The 14,661-nt window shown below is 40.4% G+C and overlaps 1 protein-coding gene and 1 long non-coding RNA gene across 3 annotated transcripts in view; one reads left to right on the forward strand and one right to left on the reverse strand.

Annotated features, from left to right (window-relative positions):
• Positions 1-6,766, reverse strand: part of LOC107033415 (uncharacterized) — a 122,733-nt gene extending 115,967 nt beyond the window's left edge. Inside the window, exon 1 of the long non-coding RNA XR_012078395.1 lies at positions 6,584-6,766. This is a non-coding gene — a long non-coding RNA (uncharacterized lncRNA). The remainder of the gene's footprint in view (positions 1-6,583) is intronic.
• SCAF11 (SR-related CTD associated factor 11) overlaps positions 6,023-14,661 on the forward strand; it is a 57,978-nt gene continuing 49,339 nt past the window's right edge. For both annotated transcript variants that reach the window (XM_072972938.1, XM_072972939.1), the window contains exon 1: positions 6,023-6,278. The gene's annotated coding sequence lies outside the window, so the exon portion shown is untranslated. The remainder of the gene's footprint in view (positions 6,279-14,661) is intronic.

The following is a 14,661-nucleotide window of genomic DNA, read 5'->3' on the forward strand; positions in this document are numbered from 1 at the left end:
AAGACCTTATCTCCAAATACTACATTCTGAGTTACTGGGTATTAGGACTTAAATACATGAGCTTTTGGGGGGGGGGGCAGGCATAATTCAGCCCATAACACAAATTCAACATCTAGCAACAATTACATATTGAAATTATGTTCATCTGCTTGGTGGTTGTGCTAAACTGCAAGTTCTTTAAGGGCAAGGACAGTATCTTATTTATCTTTATATCACTAGTGCCTAGCACAGAGCCTGGTACACACTGGGCCGTCAATACAGGATAATAACTGCTTGTTGAAGACTGTAGAGAGTTCATTGCACTTGGCATGTATGAGGTCACCAGTGACGTTTTCTAGGAGTTTCAGTGGAGTGATGACAACATGAGCCTAACTGCAGTGGATTTAAGAGTGAAAGGTCAGATTTAACAGTATAAAAATTAAAACCTTCTTATGACAAAAGCCACCATGAGCAATGCTGAAAGATGATAGTGAAAAAATAGTACATAAGGCACGGACCACCAAGAGTTAAGAGCTCTATCTAACCTAAAAGGGATATTATGAAAACATCAGAAAAATTGAAGACCAACAACTTAATATAAAACATGCAAAGGCTCTGAACACCCCAAAAATACATGAAAAGAAGTCCAATCTCACTGGTAGTCAGGGAAACACTAATTTAAAATAACAGTGAGACAGCATTTAATGCATATTCCACTAACAAAATTTAAGTGTCACACTTTAGTCCATCAAGAGACGAAGAGACAGACATTCTTTTTACCTTTGAGTGGTGTGTGAACTACAATAATTCTAGATATAATCTGGCAATGTGTCACTCAAGACACCTTTGGTTCCAAGTAACAAAGAACCCAACTCAAATCCTCACTCCAAACGTAATTTATAGAGTCACATAATTGAAAATCAAGTCATAGCTGGATCAAATTGACCTAAATGTCATCACTACAATCTATTTTCTTTCTAGGTCTCAGTTCTGCCTTCCTCTGAGTGGAAGTCATTTTCAGTAAAGGTCCCTCTTCATGAAGAGAGCTTATAGTCTTACAGCAACAAGTCCAGCAGAGAAGAAAAGCTCTTGATCTAATTTTTACTGGCCTGAATTGAGTCGTGTGTCCATCGCTGAACTATACAGCACTTTAACTAGTGGGATATTACACCATCATTCACCAAATAGAAGCCAGAGGAGGAGTCAACACCATTTGTAACCCCACAGATTAAGAGAGGAGGACTAATTCATCTAAAGAAAACCAAGCTGTTACCAGAAAAAGAGGAGAGGGATGCTGGGTGGTAAAAAAAACAAACAAACAAACAGAAACTCCAATACGTACCCTTTACTGGTATTATCTATTAAAATAAAAAATGTACATATCTTTTGCCTCAATAATTACACTTTAAGGATTCAATGCTATAGAAAAGTCGCACAATTTCAAAAGAAATATATATAAGGTTACTGACTCCAGCATTGTTTATTGTTTATTTTTTAAATATTTTATTTATTTATTATTGTATTATTTATCATTTTATTTTGGGGGGAGAATTAGTCTTATTTATTTTTTGAGAAGGTACTGGGGTTTGAACCCAGGACCTCGTACATGCTAAGCATGTGCTCTACCACTTGAGCTACACCCACCTCCCTACCAGCATTATTTATAATGGCACAAAGTCTGGACCAATCTCATTATCTATCAATAAAGGAATGGCTTCAAAAATATAGTACATTAATATTATACAATATTGTGCAGCTAATTAAGAAATGAGCTAGATGAGAGTATGTATGATAAAGTGTTGAATGAAAAAAAGGAGGTTGCAGAAAAAAACATATGGTGTGATTCATTATTTGTAAAAATAAAAATCAAAACCTCTATATGTACGTGTTTCTATAACCACTGGGAAAAGTATAGAGAGAAACATCCATCTTTTAACATTGGTTTTATCCAGGATTGGGATGGGGGGATGACAGACTTTATATACTTCCGTGCTGTTTGAAGTGTTAAAATGAATGTTTATTACCTTTTAAAAAAAAAGTGAATAGAAAGTGAAATGAGGAAGTGTCTTAAAATGTAAACTATTTTTAGATTTGGAAAAAAGAGATAAATTGCTTTACAGTAAAGAAGAGATTGAAAATGTTGCAGACAGAGTAACCCATGGAGCGGGCCCTGAGGGGATCTGTTTCAGAGCAGGGTAACAAATGTCCCAGGGCTGTGATGGCTTCACTGTTCCGCAGGGAAGTGCAAACAGACAACCAGAGTAGTTCACACAATTTAGCTTTTTGATATTGCAAATAATTTTCTTTTAGGAAATCATGATGATTAAGAGATGGGAGGACTTTAAAAATGCATACTGTTATTCGTTAGGATTGAAGAGTTAGCAGCCCTCTGTCAGTTCTCAAACTGTTAGAAATGGTAATGGTCTGAACATCCCAAAGTCTGGAAAAACTAGACCGACAGCAACAGTAGAAAGCGAAGCCTTAATGGAGAGAGGAGATCGTTCTTCCTCTGTGGAAGAGAAAAAAAGGTGGGTGTGGATATAGACAGTTATGGACAGACTTTATAGGTATCAGCAAAGAAGCTGTGATAGCATCTTCTGCTGGGTTCAAGGCCGAGGGGCTCAGCAGGAGTGACTGTGAGGCTGAGACTGAGGGGAGGGGTAAACATGTGGAGGAGGTGCTGTGGGGGATGGGAGACTGCCCTGCGAGAAACTCAGGTCTCCACATTTGGAATAATATCTGACTATTTTGTTCAGATTTGCTCTTTTATGAAACTGTCCTTGGTCCTTGTATTCTCTCCCTCGTTGTATCACATAATTCTTTAAACAGAATCTTCAGTGACTGTTTTAGTCATCCTTTATCATTCTTTACAATGCTGCAAACTCAAGATCATTGTTCCTTCAAGTATCCCAAACACATTTCCCCCATCCAGCACTTTGTTTTTATTCCTTTTATGAAATTTATATCCTTGCTTAGTTTTTGTACTTGTCTTATTTGTACCCACTAAACTGTCTCTGACACACTGTTCATTTATCTATAACCACCTCACAGCATCTCCCAGATACTAGACACCCAATTGATTGTGGCTGAAATAAACTTAATTCCACACAGAAAACAACTGGACCATAATCAGTATTATCCTGATTAAAATCCCTTCAGTTGTGACAACAGGAATAAACCACTGACCGTCTTTTAAAAAGCTCCTATAAACTAAATGTGCATTTTTCTTTTCTTACAAAGATAATGTATATTTGGCCATGTTTTGCTTCTAAGAGTTTTAAACTGCACACCCTTTGATTCCATACACTTCTGCTCTATAAATGCCACAGAGATCATTAAACTAAAAACTTCCTCTGTAATAGATGTGGAAACTGAGGGCCAGAAAAATTAGGTGATTTGTTCCAAACTGCAGAGATCTTAAGTGACAGAGTATATATTAGAACCATGTTTCCCACTTAAACAAGTATCTTTATACTGTGATTACCCCTTTTGATCTGATTATTATTTTGTATTCAATAATAGTTAAATTAATAATAGCTGTTATCTCTGATAAAGCTCTGTTAAAATCAGTACACTGATTACCGGTCATTTCTAAAGATGTCAATATAAGTTTCTGTTGCTGAGTGACAGGTTTGGTATTTTAAGTGCTGGGAAAGTGCAACATGACAACTGGACATTCAGTTCAAGGTTGTTTTATAATGCATATCATTTTATGGTTATAATAAAATCTAAAATTTTGACTGTGATGGTATATCAATCTTTACTTCTACATCTTATAGTTCATCTTTTATTTATTGAAAACTCAAGATCTCTTTATTATATTGTAAATAAAAATATTGAAACAGTAGAATAATAAATCTCTATCATACAAACATTATTAGGAGAATACTTCTGTACAGAGATATACATGGTCTTTTCCCTGGGGAGGCAAGAGATGGCCTATTACAAACCACCATTCTCTTTTCTATTTGCACAGGAAAGTAGAAACCACTAACTCATTAGCACTAAGAGTGTTTTTCTCTTAAAACATGCTCCCATAATACTTAAGGGGTGCCAGTGAATACACATATCAAAAGATTAGTGTTCAGTTTTGCTGAAATGGTGTACTGTTAATGTTAATTTAAAAGCTATAGTTTTCTATTTGGCAAATGTTATCATTTGACCTTTGATTAAGTTTTAATATCTCTCCCCTGGAAACAGGAGATTTTTACATAAATTTTTATGTAAAAGAATAATATTGCACCAAAAGTCTCTATCTGGAGTTAGACTCCTAGAGATTGGATTCTCTAGGATGAGGACATGGGTAAGTATGTAACAAAGCTGCACTCTCACTGTATTCACTTGAATGTCTTGTAACATCGCTTGTTGATCTGGTTATACCACACAACTCTTGAAACAAAGTTTTCAGTGGCTGTCTTAGTCATCCTTTATCACATTCTTTACAATGTACTGCTATCAACTCCTTTAGATCATTGTTCCTTCAAATATCCCAAACACGGTAGACCCCATCTAAATTCCCAAAGCTCATATCACAGACTATACCTTGTAAAACTCTAAAGACTTTTAAATAGAAAGAGAAGGCTGCCATTTATATAATCCTTCAGCAACTGTTTACCGGGTCCTTACTGTGTGACAGGCACCGTGCCAGGAGCTGTTGTTAGTGAAGTGTTTAAAGACACTGTCCCAGTGCTCACAGTGCGAGACAGGCAGAGCAGACCAAACATGATGCATAGGATGAGGGTGGTAGAGAAGCGAGGAGGGGCCAAGGCGACCAGTTCACTCTGCGAGAGTGCCGCAGAGGGGTGCGCAGTCGGCGAGGTCCCGAGAAAGTGGGGAGGAAAGTCACTCCAGGCTGGGCTCAGCGTGACGCGACAGCGCAGCGCGCACAGAAAGGGAGGAAGGGTGCAGACGACACGAAAAGATGCGAGCGGCACGGACGGAGGTGACTGAGGCCTGGGGGAGCCAAGCAGGCGGGGAGACCCGAAGGAAGAGCCTCATCACACGGAGCTCTTAGCTGGACAATCATGCGCGCGGGGTGGGGGGACTGCAAGGGCCCCCTGGTAAAGAGGGGTGGACACGGAGGGCAGGTAGAGAAATCCAGAGCTTAAAGAAATTGCTCGGAAAAGGAACTATGAGGTTAAAGTCAGGGACTTTAAAAAAAAAAGTTTGAAAGGTATTTCTGAGATAAAACAAAAGATTTGACGACCCGCCCGGGAAGGAATGGCATACACGTCCTGCACCGCAGGCTCCGACAAATTAATGAATCATCGCAGGTCACTAGTAAACCCACCAAGGGGGTTAAATTAAACGGCCCAAGTTTAACTTTTTGTTGTGGGAATTAAGATACGGGGATACGTCTAGGCTTGATGAGTCACGTGGGAAACCTCTCCCCTGGGCATTTTCTCAATGCCCACCCAGCGGGAAGAAAGACGTGGGCTTACAAGTTAGGGCCACTTTCAGCTTCCTCGCAGGATGCAGCTCAGGTGGGCAACGCTCATGGGTGAAAACTCAATCCACCGCCAAACCACGTATTAACACTCTTTTCAATAGCAGATTACCATAAAGATAGGATAGCAAATGTCGTGCAACCCCCCTCACGTCCAGGTCCCCAATAGCCTCCTTCATCGTCTTTGGCGGCTTAGCGGGTACCGCCGCCAAAGCAGGGCCCACTCCGGCGCTCCACGCACGGCGCATGCGCAAGACCCGCTGCGTGGGAGGAGAGCCGGGCTGGGAGGATGTTTCCCAGCAGCCCGCGCCACTCGCTGGCATTCTCCCTCCCGCTCCCAGGCCGCGTGACCGTGACTCCGCCCGCCAGGTTCCTCTGTTTCAAGCGGTGGTTTGCCAGCGCCCCCCTGCGGTCCGGTTGAGCGCTGCGGCCTGGCACGCAGGGCCAAAGCGAGCGAGCCGGGAAAGTGCGGCGGCTCCCGCCGCCGTCCGCGTCACCGTAGCGCGCCGACCTGTGGCGGCGCGGCGGAGCGGAGCGGAGCGGCAGGGAGGGGGAAGGAGACGCGCGGGGCGGGGAGGGGGGAGGGAGGGAGGAGGCCAGACAAGGCGGGGGGAGGGGGAGCAGCGGTGGCGCAAGCCGCGCGGAGCAGCGCAGCCCGGGTCCGCTCCCTGCTCCGCCGCCGCCACCCGCCCCAGCCAGCGGAGCCGGCGCCCCAGCGGCCCCCGGAGCACCTCAAAGCCGACGCGGAGCCCATGTTGGGGAACTTGGCGGCGGCGTGACGGGGACCGAGGGACCTGCAGTGGGGCCGCCGCCGCCGCCGCCGCCGGAGCAAGCGCCTCGACCTCGGCCTGAGGTAAACACGGGCCGACCCGGGGGGTGGACGGGCGCGGGCAGCTGTCGAGGCGGGCCGGGGGTCACGGGCTGGCGCAGAGCGGAGGAGCGGGCCCGGGGCGACGCGAGGGCGGACAAAGTTTCGGAATCCCGCGCGGCCCAGGCGGCGTCCTGCGCTCGGAGGAAAGTTGGAGCTGCCTCTCGAGGCGGGGGAAGCCGCGGCGGCGAGGGCCCCCCTTCCCACTCGCCACCCCCGGGGGGAGGCCCCGCTCCGGTCGCCGCCGCCCGGCTGTCGGCACCCCGTCCCATTTCCTCCTTGTGGCCTACCCGCCTCCGCCGGCCGAGCCTGTCCCCGCCCGGCTGTCCTGGGGGAGAGTGGGTCGAGGCGTGAGTCTCCGCGACGGATTCGTACACCCCCTCCCCGCGGTGGAAACGTGTCCTGCTGGGCTTCCGGGCGCTCCCGACCCCCGCGGCCGCTTTACTTGGGAGACTTTGCTTTTGTCAACAGCGTCCGAGCCCGCTCGTGAAACCAAACTTTACTGCGCCGTGACCTCTCCGAGTGCGCGACCGGGGAGAGCCGGTGCTCCGGGGCATCCGCCTTACCCCATCCCCTGAATTTCAAACTCTTCTCCCACCGCCAGTTTTCAAACCGGTTTCCTGGGCTGACAACAAAAGGGCCAGGAGATCTCAATTTAGCTCCAGCAGTCGCCCCTGCTCAGACACTAGGAATCCTGAACCATTAAAGACATGTCTTACAGATGGCTGGCGGTCTTGCTACCCCCGCTCCCCTGCCCTTTGAAAAATTGTTCTGAAAGTAAGCGCCTGATTTAGAGTAGTTGATTCAAACATTCAGATTGGAATGTGGAACTTTAACATACCCTCAAAGTGTTCTCTGTATCCTTAAAGTGTTACTGTGACATACAGTGTCTCCGAGTTGAGCATTTTTCATTCATTTTGAATTACACTTTAACGTCTTTATCATACTACCAGTGAATTAAGGTTTTTAGGCAAAACTGAACCATAAGTTTTTAATATAATGCTTTGGCTGGTAGATGCTGTTCTTAAATTTTCCCAATTTGGGAAATTCACTGAATATTGGAAAAGGCACGTTTAATAGATGTATTTTATCATTTTAAAAGAAAAACTAATTCCTGCATATGACCACTTACCTCAGTAGCAGAATATTGAAGTACATTTTTTTGAAGTATAGTCTTAAATAACTGATGGTTTTTGTGTTTTACTGTATTAAAATTTTTATATGTAATGAAGTCTCTTTCCAGACCATTGCTTTCTGTTTCCTGTTTCTTTGGCAGTTGGCTTAATCGTCTCACTTTTTTGCTGTTGGCTAAGAGCTGCAGTAAAAAAAATTGTGGGGCTTTTGTTTTTGCTGTTGTTTTAACTTACTGGGCAGAAGAAATGAAATTTTGAAATTGTCTTTGGGTTTTTTTGTTTTTGTTGTTTTATACTATTCTATCAAGATAATCTGAATTTATTTTATATTTTGTTTATGCAATATGAAGGGGTTTTTTTTTTTTTAATTAGTGTGTCTTCTTGTAACAGCACTTTTTTGCTCTAACTTTTGGTGCTTGCAAGTATGCTAATGATTCAGTTTTACATTCGGATAGTGACCTTTTTGCCTGAGAATTTGAGTACATCTTAAGATTTTGGTGGGGTAAGATTTGGATGTTTGCTTACTTTAAGTGCACACCTGCTATAAAGAGATTCTTCAGTATGTTAAGGGGGCAGAAAACTGTGGAAGAAAATGGAAAATTGTTCCTAAATGTGCTGCCTGAAACATGTCATGGAGACATTTTTAAGGGGAATTTCTTTGTATGCCTTTATGTGGGAATCGGGTCCACAGTTTAAGATAGAAACTCTTCAGGGGTCACTTAGCTTCTGCATAATCCTTTGGACACTAACCAATGCTTAGGCAGCTTTCTTGAAAAGTTGTGCTGTTAATCAGCAGAGATAAGATGGATCAATACTCTAGTTACATGGTGTTGATTCATCATCAATAGCATCTTTTAGTAATAAGACAGCGCAGTATTATCCACTTATATACCTGATACTGAACTTTTAAAAAAAAAGATACATCAGTGAGAAATAGTTGTAAAACCTAAGTAAAGAGAGTGGCAGGCATAAAAGTAATGGAGTCAGCCCTAGAATAATTTAAACTGTAACTTCCTTTTAGCTCTGCCATCATTTCCCGTTGTCTTTTAGAGATGTAAATTAGGTTTTGACTTACCTTGCCCAGTGAAATAAAAATTCTTAATTATATTCCCTGTCCCAAAGAATAAGTTAATAGCCTTGCACCTTATCTTGCGTCTGAGTGGTGGTAACTGTTCGTAGCACTGAGTAGAGCGCAGAGTTAAAATACGCTGTATCATTTTATTGCTGTTCCCAAGACTCATCTTTGCATTGTTGTGGTCCTCTCTTCTCTCTTTTTAAAGTTGTAACTTTGTAATTCCTAGTACTTAAACACATGAAAGTTCAGTGTAAAAATGTGAAAACAGCGCCATCATCTCTCACTTACAAAATAGCTCCCTAAAAAGTCTCACTATGACCTTTGTTCACCTATGTCTTTAACATTCACCAGCCGGAGTGATCCTGATAAAGTATGCCTGATCATGTCACTTCTCTTCTCAAATGGCGTCCCTTCTCAGTTATGGTAAAGTCCGTAGTCCTTATTATGGTCTACCAGGCATTTAGTGTTTTGAATCTTTTTTCCTCTGTCTTCATTACCTCACTCTTAACTCACTCCTCTGCTCTGCTACTGAGGTTTTCTCTGATTACTCTGTGTAAGATAGGCCCTCCTCCCATATTTCTTTGCCCTTTTAAGCCAAATTTTTCTCTATTGCACGTACCACTTTCCACGATACTGTATAATTTACTAACTTAAGTTTATTGTATTTTTTCTTCACTTTAATGCAATTTCTGTGAGAACAGGGTTTGTCAATTTGGGTCCCTGTTTCTGTTCCCAAACACAGAACAATGTGGTACCAAATAAGGACCAAGGTACTTTGTATTATGACATAGTGGGATTGAAAAAGCTTTGGGGTTTTCAGATGGAGATGTCTATAGGCAATTAGGTATATGGTTCTAAAATCCAGAGGAAAGGTATGGGCTGGAAAAAGAAAAATGGAGTCACTTATGTAGGTAATTGAAACTTCAGGTGGAATTGCTTAGGAAAGGGAATATAATCTGGAAAAAAGAAATGCTAAAATAGAATCACAGTGGCCTCTAACATTAAAAAAAAAGTTTGTTGGAGGCATATGAGCTTCCAAAGAATACTGAGAAGGTTGTAAAAGTAGGAGCTGAGTGTGGTATTACAGAAATCAAAGGAAAGAGTATTTCAAGGGGAGAGTAGCTAATAGGGTCAGGTGTTGATAAAAGTTGAATAAGGTGAGAGTGAAAATGTAACAACATGGAGCTCACTGGCCTTTTGAACAAGCAGGATAGTAAGCTCATTTTCAAACTGATGCTTCTATAATTGCTTATCCAGATTTAAAAGTACTGAGATCAAAGATTAAGAAATTATCCACTCACATTACAGGAGAGACCTAATGTTTACCAAATATTTACTGTATGCCAAATATTCTATTCTGTTCTAGACATTTTGCATGAATTTTCATTTGATCTTTTCAGCAGCTTTGCAGTGTTGGATGTATTAATCCATTTTACGAGAAAGGACTTTGAGGCTCTGGAGAAGTTAAGAAGTCAAATGACTTGCTAAAGAGCACTTGCTAAGAATTTATATACCCAAGTCCATCTGACTCTTTGGCCTTCAGTTTGTTTTTTACAATATCTGTTGGTCTCCCAAATTCTGCATCAATGTTGTCTAGTAGTAGACCTTCCTGTGATGATGAAGATAGTGGCTGTTGAACACTTGAAATATGGTCAGTGTGATGGAGGAACAGAATAGTGGTTACTGTATTGGACAGTGCAACTACAGACCAAAAGAATCCCATAAATAATAAAGAAGAGTCATAAGAAGAGGTGGAAGCACATATTCATCATTTGAAAGGAGTACTGTTTTGCTTATATGCTAATTTTAGATACTGTAAATGAATATTGTAGGTAATTTTCTTCTTTTTTTCTTTTTTTTCCTTCAATCTCAGACTTTCAGAAAAGTTCCAAGTGCAATGCAAAGAACTCCCCCCGCCTCCCCGAACCATTTGGGAATAAGTTGCAGGTGCATTCTCATCATCCCAAACAGGGACAAGGACTTTCTGTTATGTAAACAACATTAAAACTGGAAATTGAAATAGCTTTATCACTGCCATCTAACCCCCAAACCTCATCCAAATTTTGCTAGTTTTCACAGTAATTTCCTTTTTAGCAAAGTGATCTAGTTCAGAATTCTGTGTTGCATTCGTTTAATTGTAATGTCTTGTTAAACTCTTTCAACCTAGAACACTTCCTCAATCTTTTATTGACTTTCATGACCTCGACACTTTAAAAGGTTATAGGTTAGTTTTGTTGTAAAATGTCTCTCGATCTGGATTTGCCTGATATTTCCTTGTGGTTGGATTCAGATGGTGCATTTTTTGGTAGGAGTATCACAGTGTGATGGTGTGCTCTCACTGGATCCTGTCAGATGGCATAGAGTTTCTGTTTGTCCCATTACTGGTGATGTGCACTTTGATCACTTAATTAAGGTGTTCCTAAGGTTCTTTACTGTAAAGTTTTTTTGTTTGTTTTGGGGTTTTGGTTTTTGTTTGTTTGTTTTACTTCTTGGTAATTAATAAGTGCTTTGTGGGGAAGTATTTTGAGAATATATTTAGCCCACTCCTTATTAAACTTGCTATTTGCTGATTGTCAAACTGTCCCAGCTTTGGCCACTGAAGGCCTCTTCAAGCTACTTTCTGTATTATTTTGACTTGATTTGATCACTTCCTTACTTTTTGACACAAGAAAATGTTCCAGGCTCACCTTAAACTTTCCTTGCCACAGCCTTGGAATCAGCCATTTCTCCAAGGAGTGACTTCTTTTAGTGGAGGAATGTATTTAGAAAACAAGATTTGAGCACTGTATTTATATCTATATATAGAAAACCATGAGTTGGTACCAGTTTCTCCAATTTCAATACACAGTGTTTTTGTTTTCTCCTTTTCCAAATGTATAACTCTCTTCTCTTATAAGGAGTAACCTAGCTCCCATTATCTTTAGTGTATTTTCTTATATGATCAATCCCCAGTAAGTAGCCAGTTTCCCACTGCTACTGCTCTTCTGTCCCTTGTGTTGCATAACATTTTCTCTCTGCTTCGGCTCTGACACCTTGTGCCAGGATGTGTTCCTTACTCCAGGCTTCTCATATACCTCATGCTGAGGATCCTGCCATTCTGCTTGAGTTCCAGTACCTCACTCTGGGCTCCCTCACCATCCTTCATATGCACACCTTGCTCACGCACTTGGGCTCCAATACATCCAGGCAGAACAGCAGACATTTTTTTTTTTAAAGGTTATACTTACTTGTGTCTACAAAAGATTATTACACCCAAATATTTTAGTGAAAATTAGTGATCAGATACGTTCTCACCTTGTTATTTAAACCCTCTTGAGAATCTCACATCTCTATTAGTGATAAGACTAATCTTCCTCCTTAGTTTTCCTTTTACCCTGGAGTTCTCAGATGTACTTTTAGGGGAGTCTTTTTCATGTAATTTTAACAGTAAGATGAAGATCAGTTCAGTTTTTTTTGTACGTAGGCTTTGGAGTCAATCAGACCTGGCTTTGAATGCTGATTGTCCCATATACTGATTGTCACCTTTTCTAGGTGTCCCAGTTTCCTCACCTATTTTAATTTTCAAGTAATACTTATTTAAGTCCAGTGGTAATAGCAGCTAACTCTATCTTTCATACCCTTAGTTAGCTGTGTTTAGTGAGTGATTTTCAAGACTTGTTAGCAGTGTTCTAGTATTCAATTTTGGTGTTGTTTAATTTTTAGAATGTACTGTGGTATGGTATTTTGAGGATGAAATATGCAAAGGTGGGCCAGCTTATGTAGCTCATTGCTTGATATAAAGTAGGCATTCTCTCTGCCTGTAATCCTGTGCTCCAGGTTTGTTGATATCTGTGTCCATTAGGTCTGGGGATGAAACATGGCCTTTGCTCTTGGGGAGCTTAGTCCTAATCAGGCCTTTATTGCTCCCCAGTGTTGTTTCTGTTTTTTTGCTAGCTTGTTTTCCATACCTTCCTCACTTTCCCCACTTTCTGCTACTGCATTATCTTCAAAACTCCCAATTTAAACATTTCAGAAACTACTCTCAAAATAGATGAATGGGAGAGAGGTGGACTTTTCCTCAGTGATTCTCTACTTTTTACAAAACACAATTTAAGCCTTACCTTGGACTTCAACGTTATGTTTCTTTACATTCTGGCCCATGATTATGTCTTTGCCCTTATCTCCTGTCCTAAATGAATTCTTTCTTAGTCCTGAAAAGTGACATGTACCTCACGGTTGGCACTTAGCATATGCTATTTTGTTGTTCATCTTTTGTATCCTATTTTTCCAGCTCTACTTTTTGCACCAGGAAGGAGTATAATATCTTGATCTGTCTTTGTATTCCAATGCCAGGCCCAGTATCCTAACCACAGTAGTATTTCAGCAGCTTAAAGTAAACAAAAACAGAAATATAAACATTAAAGACAGCAGCCACAGCAACACTGCTTTGAAAATTCTCTGGGGTCAGTGAAACAGCTTACAAATTATGTGCGATGTGTTAACCTAAATATACTTGTAACGCTAGTTTGTATGCCTGGATGGCATGTCAAGAAAATTATTCCTTTAAACTGCTGTTCTAACAGGGAATAAAATATTAATAACTTAAAAATTTTGTAAGCTATCATTCACCCCAAAACCTTCAGATAGCACAGCCTTAATGAATTAGGCCATACAGTTACTTAGACATCAACATGAGTAGTATGAGGAAATGCATGAAACAGAAAATATCTTTATTGTTTCGAAACCGCTACAAAACTAGATCAAACTGAAACTGACCATGAAGGAGAAATAAATTCAAACCTTTAAAAGAAGTTTATAATACATTTCATATTAATACAGTCACTCCAAGTTTCTTTGATTATTATTTGCATGACATTTTTTCCTTACTTTTATTTTTACCTATCTATGTCTTTCTATTTAAAGTGAGTTTCTCGTCTACTCTAAACAGAAAAGAAGCAGGATGCTGCAAAAATGAGAAACTCATAACTGGAAAGGTGATAACTACCATGAATTACAAATAGAATAAACACAAAATTGTAAAAGAAGACATCTAAATCATTAAGAGTGGAAGAGGGAAGCAAGGAAAGCCACTGTGGAGAACAGTGTGGAGATTCCTCAAGAGACTAGGAACAGACTTAACCATATGACCCAGGAATCCCGCCCCTGGGCATATATCCAGAAGGAACCCTACTTCAAAATGACACCTGCACCCCAGTGTTCATAGCAGCACTATTTACAATAGCCAAGACATGGAAACAGCCTAAATGTCCATCAACAGATGACTGGATAAAGAAGATGTGGTATATTTATACAATGTAATACTATTCAGTCACAAAACCCGACAACATCACGCCATTTGCAGCAACATGGATGTTCCTAGAGAATGTCATTCTAAGTGAAGTAAGCCAAAAAGAGAAACAAAAATACCATATGAGATCACTCATAGGTGGAATCTAAAAATTAAATAAATAAATAAATAAATAAATAACACAAAACAGAAACAGACTCATAGACATAGAACACAAACTTATGGTTGCCGGGGGTAGGGGGGTGGGAAGGGACAGACTGGGATTTTAAAATGTAGAATAGATAAACAAGATTATACTGTATAGCACAGGGAAGTATATACAAGATCTTGTGGTAGCTCACAGCGAAAAAAAAGTGACAATGAATATACATATGTTCATGTATAACTGAAAAATTGTGCTCTACACTGGAATTTGACACAACATTGTGAAATGACTATTACTCAATAAAAAATGTTAAAATAAATAAAAATAAAGTGAGTTTCTCGAAGGCAGCAGGTAAGTTAGTTTTTTTTAAAAAATCCAATTTGACAATCTTTTAATTGGTATGTGTAGATTATTTGCATTTAATATAATTATTGGTATGATATGCTCCTTTATTTCCCATTTACTGCCTTTTTTGGATTGTGTGACTGTATTTTAGTATTCTACTTTAAATATCTATTGCCTTTTTTTGGCTATATCTCTGCAGATTATTTTTAGTGGTTGCTTTAGGTCTGCTCTTGACAACTTGAAAGCGTGCAGTAAATGTAAAATATATAGCAGATTTCAAAGACTTACTACCACAAAAAGAATGTAAAATGTCTCATTTAATAAATTTTTTATTGATTACATGTTGAAATGTTAATATTTGAATTTACAGGGTTAATAAAATA

This window comes from Vicugna pacos, chromosome 12, assembly GCF_048564905.1.
Source record: "Vicugna pacos chromosome 12, VicPac4, whole genome shotgun sequence".
Lineage (NCBI taxonomy): Eukaryota > Metazoa > Chordata > Mammalia > Artiodactyla > Camelidae > Vicugna > Vicugna pacos.